We start from the raw sequence: 19,541 nt of genomic DNA on the forward strand, positions 1-19,541 counted from the left end.
CCTCCCAAAGTGATAGGATTACAGGCGTGAGCCACTGCACCTGTCAGGTACAATTTTGTGATTTGACAAAAGACTCTCCCTTCTTGGACCCTGCATTTCCTTTCAGCTCTCTCCTCATTCTGTTGCCCTCTATACCAATATTCCTTGCAAAACTTGTCTTCTCTTCTCCATTCTGACTGTTGCCCCCAACCCCCACCAAAACTACCCTGTCAACCCCTTCAGTGACCTGACTTGATGAATCCAATGATCACATCTTTGTTCCCATGCCACTTGACCAATAAGTAGCTTGTAACCCAGCCAATCACTCCATCCTTCTGGAAAGCCCTTTTTCTTCAGCTTCCAGCACTTTCGACTCTTCTTACCTCCTTCTCAGCCTCCTACTCATGTCTCCGACCTGTGAATGTTGAAGCACCCCAGACTCAGACCTTACACCTCTTCTCTTTTCCACCTACACTCCTAGGTGTTCTCATCCAGTCTCACTGCATTAAGTACAACATATGTGCTGACCACCTCCAAGTACCTTTCTGCAGCCTGCACCTTGTTCCTGAACTGTGGACATGCATTTCAACAGATTACATGCAACTGATTTTTTTTTTTTTGGGGACGGAGTCTCGCTCTGTCGCCCATGCTGGAGGGCAGTGGCACGATCTCGGCTCACTGCAAGCTCTGCCTCCCGGGTTCACACCATTCTCCTGCCTCAGCCTTCGAAGTAGCTGGAACTACAGGCACTCGCCACCACGCCCAGCTAATTTTTTTTTTTTTTTCGTATTTTCAGTAGAGACAGGGTTTCACCATTTTAGCCAGGATGGTCTCGATCTCCTGACCTCGTGACCCGCCCGCCTCGGCCTCCCAAAGTGCTGGGATTACAGGCATGAGCCACGGTGCCCAGACTACATGCTACTGATTCTTAACATTTGTCCTTGCACATTTAACAGAAATCTCAAACTTAACATGTCCAAGACTAAGCACTTCCCATGCCCTGCCCCAAACTTGTTCTTCCCACATTCTTCCCCATCTGACGAAATGCCAACTCTGTCCTTCTAACTGGTTAAAAACCGAAACCTAGAGTCATCCTGATTCTACTCTTTCTCATATAACTATACACAATTTGTCATGTCACCCTGATGCACTTTCAAAATACGCTCAAATTCAGTTGGTTCTCACTTCTCCCCTCTACCCTGGTCCAAGCCATCACCTCTCACCTCGATTATGGCAGCAACCTACTAATGGATCTCTTCCCTTCCCACCCCACCCCCAGTCTATTCTTATCCATCTCCAGCAAGCAGATGGAGCCTTTTAAAATACAGGTCTGCTCCATCACTCACCCTCTCCAAACTTCCCTAAGGGGTCCCATCTCATTCAGGGCATAGCCACAGCCCTGCAGTGGTCTAGAGAGCATCACATGACTGATCCCCACAGCTCAGCTGACCATGGTCCCCGTAACTCAGAATGATTCTCACTCCAGTCATTCTCACTCCTAACCCTTCCTCAAACACACCAGGCCCTCTCCCATCTCAGAACCCCTACACATGCTGTTCTCTCTCCCTGAGGCACTTTTCCTCAGATACTTTCACCCCCTTAGGCCTCCACCCAAATGTCACTTTTGCAGCAGGCCTTATCTGACAATTGTATTTCAAATTGAACCTCCTCTCCTTTCCCTGGTTGATTTTTCTCCAAATTCTTATTTTCTAATACACTACATGTTTTTCTTTGTAGTTCTTTATTACATAGGTTTTTGTTTTGTTTTGTTTTGTTGTTTTTAAAGACAGGGTCTTTCCCAGGCTGCAGTGCAGTTGTGCAACCATGGCTTACTACAGCCTCCATCTCTCAGGCCCAAGTGATCCTCATGCCTTGGCCTCCTGAGTAGCTGGGACTACAGGCATACACCACCACACCTGGCTAATTTTTGTATTTTTTTGTAGAGATAGGGTTTCGCCATGTTGCCAAGGCTGGTCTTAAATTCCTGGACTCAGGAGATCCATCCACCTCAGCCTCCCTAAGTGCTGGGATTACAGTCATGAGCCATGGCATCTGGCTGTGCATACCTCTCTTGACTGAAATGTAAGCTCCATGAAGGTGGATATCACCTGTTTTGTTTGTTGTCATGTCTCCAGGAACTGGAACGGTGCGTAGCACCTACCATGTGCTCAGCTGTGAGCGAATGAAGGCAATGAGAGAGATTAGTAGTCAAAGAGGATAGGGAATAAAAGGATGCAGCAATGCCAGAAGTAAGGCTACAGCGCAGGTCCAAACAAGCAAGAAGGAGGTCCTAAGCATGGGCAGTGGAAGAATAGACAAAACTGTAGACACAGAACCTAGTCTCTTCTGAGAAGGGGATGTGGTAGGAAGTGTTCTCAAACCTACTTGGCCATGGAATGCTTTTGGGTGCAAGTATCTTTTAGGTCTGTAATTCAACAGACCCCGCCCTTGGAAAACCCAGGATTATATGTTCTCTGATGGTTTCTTTTCCCTCCAGAACTAAAGCTTGATGAGTCCAAGTCAAAAATCATAGCAATTTGGGACATTAGGCTACATGGTCTCTTGGTTACATAGTAGCCACCATTATGGAAACCCATATGCTGTGTGAGCATCCCACCTGAAAGACAAAGACTGGCCAGGAGTGGTGGCTCATGCCTATAATTCCAGCACTTCAGGAGGCTGAGACAGGAGGATCAGCCAGGAGTTTGAAACCAGCCTGGGCAACATAGTGAGACCCTCTCTCCACAAAAAAGAAAAAAAAAATTGTAAAACATAGCCAGGCATGGTGGCACATGCCTATGGTCCCAGCTACTTGGGAAGCTGAGATAGGAGGATCACTTGAGCCCAGGAGGTTGAGGCTACAGTGAGCTATGATGGTGCCACTGCACTGCTGCCTTGGTGACAGTAGGAACCTGTCTCAAAAAAATAAAGACAAGGACTAAAATTGCTCTATGAGTTTTAGAATCCTCTCAGTCTCCAGTGACAGAGAGACTAACTGGCATGACAAAGACATCCAATTGTCTCATGTAACAGGAAATCTGGGAGCAGGCAGCCCAGATGCAGTGATAATCCACCAATCTCAGGGATCCAACCAGCTTCTGTCCAATTTTCTTTTTTTTTTTGTTAACTCAGGGTTGCAAACTGGCTGCTACTTCTCCAGGCATTGTATCATTGTAACAGTGTGCTACACTAGAAGAAAAGGATGGGCAAAAAGCTTTCTCCTCATAAAATAACTTTTTAATTTCTCAGATAAAAAGACATAAAAGTCAGCTGGGCATGGTCACTCACACCTGTAATCCCGCACTTTGGGAGGCCAAGGCAAGAAGGAGTTCAGGAATTTGAGACCAGCCTGGGTAACATGTCAAAAACCCCATCTCTACTAAAAATACAAAAATTAGCCTGGCATGGTGGTGCACACATGTAGTCCCAACTACTCAGAAGGCTGAAGTGGGAGGATTCTTTGAGCCCGGGAGACGCAGGTTGCACAGTGAACTGAGATCACGCCACTACACTCCAGCCTGGGTGATAGAGAGACCCTGTCTTAAAAAAAGAAGAAAGAAAAGAAGAGAAGAGAAGAGAAGAGAAGAGAAGAGAAGAGAAGAGAAGAGAGAAAAGAGAAAAGAGAAGAAAAGAAAAAGAAAAAGAAAAAGAAATTGAAAATCTTTCCCAGAAACTAAACTGCCAAGGGACTCAGCAGCCAGTGTCATGTAGCCACTTAGAGCTGCACTAAAGGCTGGCAAAAGGAAATGGGATTATTATACCTGGCCTAGACCTCCCTAAGCCATCCCCTAGGGCTGAAAAAGAGCCCTTATTCCATAAGGTCAGGGGATCTCCACCCCTACCTCAACAAAATAGGGGAGTCTCCGTGAGAAAGAAGTGGGGGTAATGGCAGGTTGCATGTGTCACTGAGTCACAGCTCCCATGTGTCTAATGATTTTAATGGCCACCAGCAGCTCCTGATGGTCCATGAGATGCACATCACCCACCAGCCTTGACAGGCAGTGGCATCTGGAAGTACGGTGTTGGGAAGTGTCTACAAATGAAGCATTTGTAGGATCCAAGGAAGGAAGTGCTGTGCTTTATAGCAATGGCTGCAGTGCACATGGCATAGGGGACTCACAAGCAGCTGAGTGCCCTGTGTGGCAAATCTCTTCTTTCTTTCCTTACTAGACTGTCCCCACCCTGTGACAGGTGAGTTTCAGTTCATCCTAGTCTAACAGCAGTTCCTATTTTCTTCCCCAACAAAACTAGTCCCCACACCACCGTGTCGGCTACTGCTGCTGGACATCTGAATGTCATCTGCTCATATTGAAGAGGAAAGGAGGAAGCCCTGGAGAGGCATCGGCAGGTGGAATCCCACATTCCTCCTGACATCTGATTGAAGCACAAGTAAAACAAGCCTGATACTGTCCTCACCAAGTTCTAAAGATGACGAACTGTACTATACACACAACCCTTGAATCAGAACTTGAGATAAATCGATTTGGAAACTTTGTACCTGAAAAATTGTCTCAACCTGAGAGCACCAGTATGTCTGCATCATTTTTAGCATCAATTTTTGCAAACCACTTTTCGGAGGCACTATAGCAATAAGTCTAAAGTGTTCTATTTCCAAATCTGAGCATTTTTATGCAAACTTTTCATCTTCCTGGGGCATGCGAGTCCAAGAAAAGCATTTCATTTATTGAAAGGTCTGCATTGCAAAGCTTTGCCCTGCTAGAATGCAGGCTCTATGACAATGAGACTTTTGCCTGGTCTGTTCATTCAGTATCCGCAGCACCTAAGCCACTGCGCCTCCTCATCTTAAAGCGTTCCACAACTACTTTTCAGATTAATGTCACAGGATGTGCCAATGTCACAGGATGTGCCATTCCTCCTGTGCTGTGTGATGTGTCCTGCACCACTTTCTCCTTGAAAATTAAGGTCTCGATGGAGCATCCTTTGACATCAGTGGCATGCCCCCAGATGAGAAACAGGGCTATGTAGAAGGCAGGCAGGTTAAGTCAAAGTCATCTATTCAGTGTTAGGTAAAAGACTCTCAGGAGACATAGCACACAGCACAGGCACTGGTTATAGGTCCATAGGAACAGCTCTCTTCATAAGGAGCCGTGCTGTGCCAGGAAGTCACTTAACAACAGCAAACACTTATATAAGTGCCAGGCCTGATTGCAAGTGCTTTATTTACATTACCTTGCTTAATTCTTACAACAAGCCTATCAGGGAGATGTTGTTACTGTCACATCCTTTAACAGATAAGAAAACTGAGGCCCCAAGTTAAATCAGCTGCTTGATGAGTGTCACACACACATAGCAGCAGAACCAGAATTTGATTCCTGGCACCCTGGTTTAAGTGTCTGTGTGCATGACATCTTCATCACGAGGTGGCCACTTTGGCTTCCAGGACCTCAGTCTTCTTTGTCAAAGCCAGAAGAAAGATGAGTAGGATGATCAATCAATGGCTTTCCAAACCATCTCAGCTCTAGGACTGTTTTTCAAAATAAATCTTACTTGGCTGGTCACATTCATAAAAACACAAAATAGGAAGGTGGTTTACCAGGGGTTTGGGATGGAGGGGTCGAATGGGGAGTGGTTATTCAAAGGGTATAGAGTTTGTTTTGTAAGTAGAATAGTTCTAGAGATCTGTTTCACAGCAGCATGAATATGCTTTACTGAACTGTACAACTAAAAGTGGTTAAGATGGTAAATTTTATGTTATATGTTCTTTATCAAAGAAAAAGAAGAAATTTTACCTGGCAGCTCAATAAGAAAAACAGGGGTAGGGCTGCCTGATTTAGCATAAGCAGGGGCCCAAGATCCTAGCCTCTTGGCTTTTCCTAGATCCTTCCACTAGCTCCACAAGAGCAGCCCCTAAGGGAGTTCCTCAGAGTAACCATTCAAAACCATGACACAGGACAACCTCTGCATTCTTTTTATGGTGATTCCAAAGCCTCAGATCAGATCACGCCTTCAAAAATCTCAATCTCAAAAATCCTCAGGATCCCTCCATGCATAGATCATTTATAACTCCCCCACCACGGTTACTGAGATCTTCCACAAAACGGCCCCAGCTTAAGGACCCCCTGTGTCCTCCATTCCAGTTACAACTGACTCCACTCTTTGGCTCACTGGGTCAGGCACTGGCACGCCAGACATTGTGATGTCCAATTTCCTGTTCTTGTTGCCTGCTAAATCCCATTTCCCTAGATTTTCCTATCCCCCTGTACTCAATCACAACAGTCTCTTGAGCCTCTATTTATTGCCTGTCTCATCCTCATTTGTGAAACAAGGATGGTGCGCTCAAATGGTACCCCAGCTCCAAAGGCTGTTTTGATTCCTACCTTAGGGATGGGCGAGACTTGATCTTCATCTCACTGTCACTCTGACAAGCTACCCAATTCCCCTACCCTCTGGCTGTCCTGAGGGTCTTACAAGTACCTGGGACTCTCAGATGGAAGAGTTCGTGGGGAACAGTTGGGAAGAGACTCAGGCACAGAGGAGCTGTTGGTGATACCTCCTGCCATGGTTCTGACCCTAAGGAACAGGGAGAAAGTGGATACTAGGGAAGAAAACCTCAGCCATGAACAGCCTATAGGAAGGAACACCACAGAAAGTAAATGGGAACACTGGCACACTTTTTTTTTGGAGACAGTCTCACTTTGTTGCCAAGGCTGGAGTACAATGGTGCAATCTCGGCTCACTGCAACCTGCTTCCCAGGTTCAAGTGATTCGCCTGCCTCAGCCTCCTGAGTAGCTAGGATTACAGGGCATCACCATGCCTGGCTAATTTTTGTAATTTTAGTAAAGTTGGGGTTTCACCATGTTGCCCATGCTGATCTCAAACTCCTGGCCTCAAGCAATCTACCTGCCTCGGCTTTCCAAAGTGCAGGGATTACAGGCATGAGCCACTGTGCCCCGGCACATGTTTTTAATTTTAAGAAATAATCCTGACTCAAGCACAGAACAATGCTTATCTTTGTCTGTGAAGCTCCTTGCATCTTCCTGGAACCCTGCAGTAACCGATGCTTCCAACATGTGTTCACTCCACTAGCACCCACGGTTGCCCACCACTCACTACAGCACCCCCGCTTCGTACTCTGACCCAGCCCACGTAGAGTTGGCCAAAAGGCACAGAATAGGAAAACAAGGCATTTGAAAGGGAAATGCATGCTTCTTAGTTGAGATCTAATCAACTCCTTTGCCCAATACAGGAAATTATTTGGCTACCCAAACAGAGTAACCTATTTCTCTTTGTTTGGGAACATGGTGATTATGTACACAGGAGAGGGAGTAAATAAGATAAAGGACATAACGCGAGCTAGATTTTTCATTTGGTGAGCAGAATGAAAATCATTTGAACATATCCCTATGGAAAAAATAATCAATTTTTCATAGACTTGTTATAGATTTCATAAAATATATTACGCACATATTTTTAAAGAAAGTGGCTCTTTAATGATACTTAAAATATATGACATGGCAAGATTTAAAATGTGTTGGAGGCTTGAAGCTTGGTACTGCCTGCTAAAATATAGATGATTTGGATAAGCCTGTCTTCTTGGGATAAATGTGAGAACTAGTTTATCTTATTATAAAGCTAATATGAAGGAACTTGGTATTCAGGCAGTTAAGTAATTGGTATAAATCCTCCCAAGATATTACATCCCCTAAACTTCCACCATTTAGTGGTTGCCCATTGGTTTGTGTGCATTAAATAACTACTCTTAACCCAGAGGCCAGCAAAATATTGTTCCTATAGAAAAAGTCAATCCAAAGCAGAGTAAGCACAGTCGCCACCGATAGAAGTATGACTGCCACTCGTTCAACAGATACTTCCCAAGGAGTGCCCTAGGGTGAGAATACAGACACACGATCAAGGTGGTCTGGGTTTTCAATCCCTCTTCCAGGCACACTAGTTCAGCTTTTATGAGCAACTGGCTCGATTTTCCACATTGATGGGCAAGATTTCACAGGAACACATCTCCATCGAAAGTGAAAGTAGTGAAAGTCTGCGCCCCATAGCCTTCTCCAGTCTCTTACAAGCATTTAATGTAGATCTGCAGGGCATAAGTAAGAACATAGAGGACAAACGCAACTGGAGAAAGGTGTCTTCAAAGCCACCGCTGGTGGGTCATCGGGGCCCTGTCCACAGAGCACAGGCTGCCCATTTGTCACAGTTACAAAAATATCAAAGTTTTTTCTTCACTTTGCCAAATAGGGATGTGCCTGGCATGTAACTAGCACTTCATATATATGAATGAATGGCTGGATTAAAGAGAAAGAGACAATAAAGATGTTTAAAATGTGCTTGAAGCAGATCCAATAGATGAAGATCCAAGTTTATCAGAAAAATCATGAGGCTTTGCTATTCTTTGTTACACAATAAGTTAAACACTCTTTCACTCTTTTGTGTCTAGCACCTTGCTTCAAGGAGCTATGACGACATTGAACATCACTGACTTCAGAGAATTTAGAGTCTAGCTGAGAAGACAAGTAACAGGCCAAACATATGATACCAAAGGTCAAAGAATGAGGAGTTTGCAGAAGGAAAGGTTGCTTCGGACTAAGTTGGCTGAGAGGACTTCTGACAGCCTTAAGAAGGACGTTAACAAGGGCATAGAAATATGGTAGGCTTTGAGTTACTAAAAGCATCACAGGCAGCATTTCAGAGAGGTAGAAAAACAGAAACTAAGAGTTAGAAGCAGAAATAAGCATCGAGTTGGCCCGATAGCAATGGCAGACTGCACCTGTCCTAATCCAGAGCTGTAGGAAAGAGAGCTGTTATAGGGTGGGACCTTCAGGTGGAGGAAAGGATAACTAGCTGCCTGAGAAGTTGATTTGTTACATCGGGGAGGCATTCTAGGATCTTGAATATGAGCGACAGGGAGTTCCTTCAGCATGGTGAGAATTCACCCTAGGATTCCTTTCAAAAGCATGCTCCCCCTGACATTGAGTTAATGATTTCATTTGCACTCAGCTTTTCAATATCCCATCTCAGTGGTTCCCAATTTATGGACCACAGAGTTATGGCAGAGGTCCCTGAAGTCATATAAGTGCTGCCTAGACAGCAAGGAAGAACTTGCTTCCATACCGTGCCACTATTTTGTTCCAATAGACGTAGATACTGTGTGAGACATAAAATGCAAATGCATTCAGAAGCAACAGTAACCTGAGTTGCCCCAGGCACCAGCCTATGGCTACACATGAAGTCACTTCATCAATAACCCAAATGTCACTGGCTCCAATCTCCCCTGCTGCTCATGCAGGACCTCAGCCTCCAGTAAAACGCCCCCTCTGGCATCTCTAGGAGTTCCCAGGGATTTTGCACGCATCCCTGCAAACAAGCCCATACTCACCAGACAGCCACTGGGTGGCGCTGCGTTTGCATGGCTTCAACACTCCCAGATCTGAGACCCCAGCTTGACCAAAGCTACAGGACGGTTTACTTGGCATAATAGGCAGAAACTCCTCATTCCTCTTCTGAGCTATTACTCCCAAAACAGTAATATTTGTGCTACAATATATTGCTGAGGAATTTTTCTTAGAAAAACAGCTCTTCCAGTTTTTACTTACAGCCCCTCAGCCATAAATGAAAACAGTTTTCCAACATGAATCCAGTGGAGACTGGTCAGGAAGAAAAATACCCGGGACAGATCAATGCCATGCTATGCTTCCAATCGCCCCTCCCATAATCTGCTGTCAAAATTTGCATCCTCTTTCACCCAGCAAATTAAACTAAGTGAGCAAGGAAACAGTGTAGGAGGATTTTCACTGCAGATTATTTGCAAGAGTGAAAAAGAAGAAACAACAGAAACATCTCCTAGTAGAGAAATGGTTAAAATAACCCAGAATATAGGCAGCTGTTAAGAACAGTGAGGCTGACTTGTAAATATTGCTACAGAAGATCTCTAAGATGCGTTGTTAAATGGAACAAGCAAATCAGAAGACATTAGGTTCAGTGTGGCCCAATTTTTTTTTTTTTTTTTTTTTTTTTTTTTTTTTTTTTTTTGAGATGGAGTCTCACTCTGTCATCCAGGCGGGAGTACAGTAGTGTAATCTCAGCTCACTGCAACCTCCGCCTCCTAGGTTCCAGTGATTCTCCTGCCTCAGCCTCCCAAGTAGTTGGGATTACAGGCACGCACCACCATGCCCGGCTAACTTTTGTATTTTTAGTAGAGACGGGGTTACCTCATGTTGACCAGGCTGCTCTTGAACTCCTGACCTAAAGTGATCTGCCCGCCTCGGCCTCCCAAAGTGCTGGGATTACAGGCATGAGCCACTTCTCCTGGCCTAGTACGGCCCCATTTTTAAAAATCAATGAGGTAGATATACATAACTACGTGTTCATGTCCAGAACGAAACCTACCAAAGTATTAACAACCTTTCTCCTTTTTTCCCCATCCCTAAAGAGAAGTGTTTCCTTACCACTCGGATCCCTCAAGAAGTCATTTGGGAGATAGTAATAGACAAGTGTTAGAGTCCTGGACTAGCCAAATGGTTTTACACGTAACAACATGAAAGAGGAGCTAGTGGATGAAGGGAAGTAGTAGCTAGGAGGCAGAGAAAAAGAGGTACCTAAGAACGTTTATAAGGAGAGGAAATGGAGATTTTGGAGCAATTGCCACAAGACTTGGACCAGGAGAGAGAACGCTGGGTAAAGTAGGGTTTAAGTAAGTTTTGCTGTGTCATGCACCGTGTCATCCTTTGACTCTGCAAGTAAATCTATAACAAAGATCTAGAACACCCAGTGAGGTCTTGTGATCAGATTTGTGTTTCTTTTGCATGTTTCTGTGCTGCCCATGAAGTGAGAGCAAGAAGCTTAGCTTAACATTGCAAATGGATAAAAAATGTGAGGGAGGCAAGGTGTGGTGGTTCATGCCTATAATCTCAGCACTTTGGGAGACTGAGGTGGGTTGATCATCCGAGGCCAGGAGTTCAAGACCAGCCTGACCAACATGGTGAAACCCCATCCCTACGAAAAATACAAAATTTGCTGGGCGTGGTGGTGCATGCCTGTAATCCCAGCTACTCGGGAGGCAGAAGCAGGAGAATCACTTGAACCTGGGAGGCAGAGGGGTGCAGTGAGCCGAGATCGTGCCACTGCACTCCAGCCTGGGCGACAGGGTGAGACTCGGTCTCAAAACAACAACAAAAAATGCAAGGAAGGAGGCCTAAGCTACTACCCAAGTGATTACACCTCTGCAAAATTAGGTGCTAGTGGGCCTTGCTACAATGAACATACATTGCATTTGTAATTTTAAGAGACATATATTTTACTTATACGCAGGACCAGGAGTAGGGTGGGTGAGATAAATTTAACAAGGCCCGCACTCTCGGGGTCTTGCCCACTCAGAGGAGGCATGTGAACGCCCCTGTAAGGAAGTGCCTCCTCAAATTTTGCACCCTGGCCACCCTGCTTGCTCCACGGTAGTCCTGGCCCTGCCTCCCCTCTTCTTGTGACCTATGATAGTCCTGGATCTCATTTAACTTCAATCTGGGATACCATCCACTACACACACTACATACAGTACTTTGTCATTTCAAAAGCCCTTTCATATGCATATTGCACTGGCTCTCCACAATAATCTCTGAGGATGACAAGACAGGTATTATAATTCCCATTCTACAGACGAAACACCAGAAATCCCAAGGTCACACTGCTGGCAAGTGGCATCAAACTCAGCCCAGTTCAGCTGACTCCAATGCCTCCATCGCCTAGAGTTTTCTGACACCAGGGACAAAAAATAAAACATAAAACTTACATTCTCTTATGTTTCTGAATGAGTGACTCTCTGAAGTGAAACAAACCCAAAACCCAAATATTCATCTCTCCCATCAAATAAGGACCTGCATCTTCCCTTCCCACCCTCCCCTTGGAAACTATAGGATACAGAAGCCCACAGGTGATAATGTTCTAGTCCCAACGGCTGCCTCACTAGGTAGGCGCAGCCCCTCTGAATTATTAGCTGCAGCCTTTCTAGGGGGCTTATAAGCAGGGTCTGGTGGCTGAATGGCACCAGGTGTGAACCATAGGAACTCTTTGGGAGTCGGGGTGGGGCATCTGCCCAGGAGACATTAGTCTAAGAGAATCTCCTAGAGTCAGACAATCCCAGCAGGAACTCATGCAGCTAATTGCGGTCAGTATCTCCAGCTTTTCCCCTGGAGTGAGAGTAAAGAAATACTGTAGCAGCTAGCCCACAGTCAGCTAAGTGGCCCGCTGGCCCAGCAGTTTGCTTAGGCAGTTATCAGACCCTGAAATACCCTTTTGTCCATCCCGCTATATTTTAGGGTATCAGCAAGATCCCAACACTGCATTTCATAAAAATGAATATCCCTCCCCCTGCCCTCTGAAGAGTTTATTTTGGTTGTAAAAGAATACATGCTTATTCTCATAGATTTGGAAACAATTGAAAATTATATAGAAAATACATAACCCAAAATATAACTACATAAAAATAATTACAGTTAACATATCAGTGTGTTGTCTGTTTTGCTTTTCACTAAATAGGATTCACATTACATATTTAGGTTTTTATTTTAGATTCAAGGGGTACATGTGCAGGTTTGTTATGTGGGTATATTGCATGATGCTGAGGTTTGGGCTTTTTTTTTCTTTTTTTGTTTTTTGAGACGGAGTCTCGCTCTGTTGCCCAGGCTGGAATGCAGTGGCACCATCTCAGCTCACTGCAAGCTCCGACTCCCAGGTTCACATCATTCTCCTGCCTCAGCCTCCCAAGTAGCTGGGACTACAGGCGCCTGCCACCACACCTGGCTAATTTTTTTTGTATTTTTAGTAGAGACAGGGTTTCACCATGTTTGCCAGGATGGTCTTGATCTCCTGACCTTGTGATCCGCCCACCTCGGCCTCCCAAAGTGCTGGGATTACAGGCGTGAGCCACCGTACCCAGCCAGAGGTTTGGGCTTCTAATGATCTTGTTGCCCAGGCAGTGAGCGTAATCCCAGCTGGTACTTTTTTTTTTTTTTTTGAGACGGAGTCTCGCTCTGTCGCCCAGGCTGGAGTGCAGTGGCCAGATCTCAGCTCACTGCAAGCTCCGCCTCCCGGGTTCACGCCATTCTCCTGCCTCAGCCTCCCGAGTAGCTGGGACTATAGGCGCCCGCCACCTCGCCCGGCTAGTTTTTTGTATTTTTTAGTAGAGACGGGGGTTTCACCGTGTTAGCCAGGATGGTCTCGATCTCCTGACCTCGTGATCCGCCCGTCTCGGCCTCCCAAAGTGCTGGGATTACAGGCGTGAGCCACCGCGCCCGGCCCCAGCTGGTACTTTTTTAGAAACTGCAATTGAAATATCAAATCAGCAAAACACTCAATTTCCAATTATTTTTTTCTTAAAATCTAAATCATGCCTGGCAGAATTCATCCTGTTCTTGTTTTACCTGATCCCCTGAGAAGAGTACAGATCCCCTTCCCTCTAGCCTGGTTCTTAGGTACACTATTTTTTATTTTATTTATTTAGTTATTAGCCAAGCCTTTGCCTCCCTCTTCTGTTGAAAAGAGGAATAACTTGCAGCCAACACAAATTCTAAATTTGAGAAAACATTAAAAGGAAACTCTACCTTGGGATGTTTATACAAGCTACACAAAGTGGCCTTAAAGAGTGTCTGGTATTACAGTACTATCCATACAACACTCAAATTAATACTTCCCAGAAAAAGTAAACTTTAAATCAGATCACATCAGGATAAATTGCACACCCACCTGAGTAGCTGAACAAAATCAATGAAGTGATTCTTTGGTCACTGGACTAAAAGATTCAAGATTGATTTTTTCCCCTTTTAGTAAAATATGAAACTCCCTTGTAACTTGAGGTATTATTGGAGTCCTGTATCTTATGAGGATTTATGTGGCAAAGGCATAGCAATTTATCTAAAAACTTTCTTTCAACAGCTATACAGATGGCTGAATTTGCATGATCTCATCAGGCAGTGATTTTTAAAAGCATTAACCTCAGAAATAGGGGGGAAAAAAGGTTTCCTGCTAAGTACCAGGGTTCTCAATCACAAAATTAAGTATTCCTTTGCAAACTCAGTTATATCCTAATCAATTATGACCTCTTGCAATATTCAGTGGTCTGCAGGGAATTTTGAGTTTCTAAGGGACTTTCTGCTGTCCTGGAAGCACTCTGTAATAAGGTTGCTTTACAGGAAGTTTTTCTTTCTGATGGAGCTGCTTATGCACCGTGGAGTATTGTAAAGCCTTGCCTGGCTCATCTTATCCATGAGTGGTCGCTGCCTTCGGATCATCTGATGTGTATACTGTGCTGCTCCTCTTACCGAGGGTTGCCAATATTAAGCACTCGCCTTGTATTAGGCCCTCTGCATATATGTGCATGCTAACAATTAATCATAATTATCCTCATTTCTGAGGTAAATAAACCTAGGGTTAAATGTAACTTACCTGAGATGGTGACAGTTCACGAGGCAGTGCTGAGAAGCAGACCCAGCGAGTGAAAAGAAAAAGTCTCCGCGCTTGATGGCTACTCCTCTTTTAAACGCTCTGCCTCGCCTGGCAGGAAGGCACAGCTGAGACCAGGTCTTCTGTGGTGATGAGAATCACCTGCGAAGCTTGCTCAGCACAGCTTCCCGCCTCCACCCCGCTCCCCCGTCCCAGAGATTCTGCCTCAGTGGGTGGCTTGTTAACAAATGATGCAGGTGATATTGACACTTCTCATCAGGCAACGATGGGAAGGGTCTTAGACCACGAGTCACCAGGGTAAAGGGCCAGAGAGTATTTTTGTGTTCTCAGAGAGTTGAGTTGAGTACTCAACTTGGTAGTAGTGCCACACGAGCAGCCAGAGATCATTTGCAAATGAATGGGCATGATTGTGATCCAATATTTTACTTATAAAAACAGGCGGCTGCCAGGCACGGGGGCTCACGCCTGTAATCCCAACACTTTGGGAGGCCGAGGCGGGTGGATCACAAAGTCAGGAGATGGAGACCATCCTGGCTAACATGGTGAAACTTCGTCTCTACTAAAAGTATGAAAATTAGCTGGGTGTGGTGGCACATGCCTGTAATCCCAGCTACTCGGGAGGCTGAGGCAGGAGAATCGCTTGAACCGGGGAGTCAGAGGCTGCAGTGAGCTGATGTCGCACCACAGCACACCAGCAAGGCGAGACTCCGTCTAAAAAAAAAAAAAACCAGGTGGCTGGCTGTAGTTTGCTGACCCCTGTCTTAGACCATTCATAATACCTTTTTTTTTTTTTTTTTGAGACAGAGTTTTGCTTGTGTTGCCCAGGCTGAAGTGCAGTGGTGCGATCTCAGCTCACTGCAACCTTCGCCTCCTGGATTCTAGTGATTCTCCTGGTCTCAGCCTTCTAAGTAGCTGGGATTATAGGCGCCCACCACCACACCTGGCTAATTTTATATATATTTATTTAGTAAAGGAGGTGTTTCACCATGTTGGCTGGGCTGGTTTCAAACTCCCGACTTCAAGTGACCCAACCGCCTCGGCCTTCCAAGGTGCTGGGATTACAGGCGTGAGCCACCGCGCCCAGCCCATAATACCATTTCTAAAAAGACTTTAATGCTTGCTAGTGGCCATCTCACTAAGGTTGTGTCTTAACAGGCAACTGATTTATAAGGGCATCTTCCAAACGCCATGAAACATCACCCACATTGAAGGGTAAAGTCAGGGCTAGATCTTCCCTCCCTCTACAAGAAGCAGCACTTTTAATGTCAGATGGAGGTTGCTGATCTCCTCTGTCTACATAATTACATGATGTAGTGAGAAGCCTCGGTAGGTCCAGCACAGATAGATAAGCAAAGCTTGCAACTTGTTATATTGGTGAGTGTGTTAGGCCGAATTCTAAGATGGCCTCCAAGATTGGCGTATCCCGGTGTAGACACACTTCTTCCAATTATTTAACCACACTGATTTAGGTGCTACTCTGAAAGGATTTTACAGCTGTAAATTAAGGTCCCAAATCAGTTGACCTTAAGGTGGAGCAATTATCCTGATAGGCTTGATGGAATCAACGGAGCCCTTGAAACCTGAGTTAGGGGTCAGAGACAGGCCAGAGAGAATCACAGTGGAAGGAGGATTCGAAGTAGAGGGGAGAGTGTCCATTGCTGGCTTAGAGATGAAGGGGGCTGTGGGGCAAGGAAGGTGAGTGGCTTCCAGGAGCTGAGAGTACCCCAGCTGACAGCCAGCAAGAAAGGGCTTCTAGTCCTGCAACCATGAGGAAATGAATTCTGCCAACAACTACTGAGCTTGGAAGAGGATTCCAAGTCCCAGATGAGATCCAGAGCCCTGGCCAATCCCTTCACATCAGCCCAGTGAGTCACTGAGCAGAGAGAGCATTCAGCCACACCATGCCTATTCTTCTAACCTATAAAAACTGTGAGCTCATACATTGTTCTTATAGTGAACTGCTACATTTCTAGTAACCTGACCCACAGCAATGGAAAACGAATACAGAGAGGCCTAGAGCTTTGATGTCTGAATTACTGCTGGTGATAATTAAGTCCAACAACTTCTGGTTTTAAATGAAAATGGAAGTGTCCCCCTTAAAGCCATATCCATTCATTGCACGTGGATTCTCACGTAACTCCAGCCAGAGTGCAAGCCCTCCTCTTGTATGTGACTGTCAAGATGAAGACTGTGATACCTGCAAGCTTATTTCAATACACGTGTGATACACAAAGCCTCAAACCAAATCTCGGGATGAATGGATGAGAGGGTATGAAAAGATAAAAAAGGAGTTTACATCTTGGACAAGATACAGATATTTAAAAAATTAACTTTTAGGCAAGTATGATAATTGAAGTATAAGAAGACTGTACCAGAGCTCAGAAAACAGGGCAGTTAATTCTGAACAAGAGTTAGAGGTTACATGATAAGGACACAGTATAAACATAAGAATAGACACATACACTATTTTAAGGCACTAGGATGAGCCTTCAAGTGGAAAATGGTGGGGATTACAGAGAGCTTTGAACTACGTTCTTTACACAATGAACCGCCCAGGGCCCCTCAAGCTCTTCTTGCATCCCAGGATTTAGTAGCTCTGACCATCTTTTGGGGTACCTATTATTGCATGTGTGTTTTTGTTTGTTTGTTTGTTTGTTTTGAGACGGAGTCTCACTCTGTCGCCCAGGCTGGAGTGCAGTGGTGCGATCTCGGCTCACTGCAACCTCTGCCTCCCAGGTTCACGCCATTCTCCTGCCTCAGCCTCCTGAGTAGCTGGGACTACAGGTGCTCACCACCACACCCAGCTAACTTTTTGCATTTTTTATTAGAGACGGGGTTTCACCACATTAGCCAGGATGGTCTTGATCTCCTGACTTCGTGATCTGCCCGCCTTGGCCTCCCAAAGTGCTGGGTTTACAAGTGTGAGCCACCACGCCCGGCTGCTTTTTTTTTTAACTCCCTTATGAAGATGGCTGATGTTCAGTTGAGTCCAGAGAAGCATTTGATTTGCCTCTTGCTGTCTGGGAATGCCCCTACTGAATGCATGAGAAGTCATTCAACGTCAAAGATCATTCAGCCATAGATGTGAGAGCCACTGTCACCTTACGTAATTAAAATAGCCAGTGTCCCCTTAAAATTTTCCCCAGAGCAAAACACAGAGATGGGGAAGGCTGGAGGAATGAAGGGACATGGGCTTAATATGGAGGAATTTCTATTGGCACCGGCTCCCAAGCAGCCTTTTAACAGAGATGTTTAATTGATCTTTATTGAGCAGAACCTTCCCTTCTGCTTATAAAAGAAATGATCACTCTTCCCCCCCCCCCCCGTTTTTTCTGAAAAAGTTAGTAACCTCAGTTTTCTCTTACAGCAGAGATTTTTAATGACCAGGAGGCTATCACAAATAGAGTTTATTGTCCAAAATACAAGCCACATCCTAATCGGCCCTCACGGTAGAGACTGGCTTGCTTGCATCTGTTAATTTTCGGAGGGGCTTTTCCCAGCTGACAAGTGCATTGTTCCTGCCACTCAGGGTCTGCTGTGCAATTAACAAATGCCTTCAGCAAAGGAATCTATAGGCTTTTGCCAAAGACCCTTGAGGATGCTGTAATGTGTATCGATTTGAGCCTGTCATGCAGTGGCTCCCAGACGAGGCCTGAGCGCTGGACCCTAATCATTTGCACACATTGCACAAGAATATTTCGCAGGTATAAAGAGGATGATTTTATACTTCCAGGATTCAGGGACACTCCCGGATTCAGTGTAAACAGAGCTGCTGCTTGGTAGCTATGAAGAGTGGTTGAGAGCAAAAGTAATACTTTCCAAGTTACTCTCGTTCATTGTTAAAGGGCTTTATTGATATTAGCATTAGTTCTTGAAATAACCTTCAAAGAAAACAAACAGGTATTAAAATGTCCATTTTACAGCTGGAAAATTGTGAATTCAGTGTTCCTTCTGGTAGACTCTTTGAGGAACAGAGTTATCGGTAAACTAGAGACTAGTGCTTGCTGCTACAGTAAACTATCATTATCCCAGGACTTGTTCTAGAGTTACAGATTTTCTCTGCTCCTTCTCTGGCTGCTGGCTTTGCCTCCTGTCACCTGCCACTCCCTCCCCACCCCTCCCAGTTGCATCTTAAGTGCAGTAGGTACTGTGGCCATAATTTCTAAACCAAATTTGGGAGCCTGCTGTATGAAAATGACATGTTCTTAGGTGGACCACCAGACAAAAATGTTTAAAATCATGATTGTCCACAAAAATCTAAGATATGTGGTCACTGTCAGAGTGTGGCGCTAACCTTTCCCTAAATAGCTAGAAAAGGAAAGTGAAGGAAGGGAAACACCTACTGTTTACTGACATGGGAACATCATTAAGGTAGATGCAAAACTGGGCCTGAGCTCTTACCTTGAATCTGATGGGGAGGGAGAAGGGAAGCAGCTTTATGCCTGACATTGTGGTTCTCATTTCACCTGGTATCACAGTTAAACACAGTCTATGTTAGGTTTTTTTGTTTTTGTCTTTTTTTTTGTTTTTTTTTTTTTTGAGACAGTCTCACTCTGCCATCCAGGCTAGAATGAAATGGCGCAAACTTGGCTCACTGCAACCTCTGCCTCTTGGGTTCAAGCTATTCTCCTGCCTCAGCCTCCCAAGTAGCTGGAATTATAGGCACACACCACCACGCCTGGCTAATTTTTATATTTTTTTCTAGAGAGGGATTTTTGCCATGTTGACCAGGCTGGTCTCGAACTCCCAACCTCAGGTGACCCACCTGCCTCAGCCTCCCGAAGTGCTGAGATTACAGGCGTGAGCCACCACGCCCAGCCTATGTTAGGTTCTTTCCCAGTGTTATGAATTGAATTGTGTCCCCCTAAAAAAATTCATCTGTTGGCCGGGCGCAGTGGCTCAAGCCTGTAATCCCAGCACTTTGGGAGGCCGAGACGGGCAGATCACGAGGTCAGGAGATCGAGACCATCCTGGCTAACACGGTGAAACCCCGTCTCTACTAAAAAATACAAAAAACTAGCTGGGCGAAGTGGCGGGCGCCTGTAGTCCCAGCTACTAGGGAGGCTGAGGCAGGAGAATGAGGTAAACCCGGGAGGCGGAGCTTGCAGTGAGCTGAGATCTGGGCACTGCACTC

This window comes from Macaca nemestrina, chromosome 14 (genome assembly GCF_043159975.1).
Source record: "Macaca nemestrina isolate mMacNem1 chromosome 14, mMacNem.hap1, whole genome shotgun sequence".
Classification (NCBI taxonomy): domain Eukaryota; kingdom Metazoa; phylum Chordata; class Mammalia; order Primates; family Cercopithecidae; genus Macaca; species Macaca nemestrina.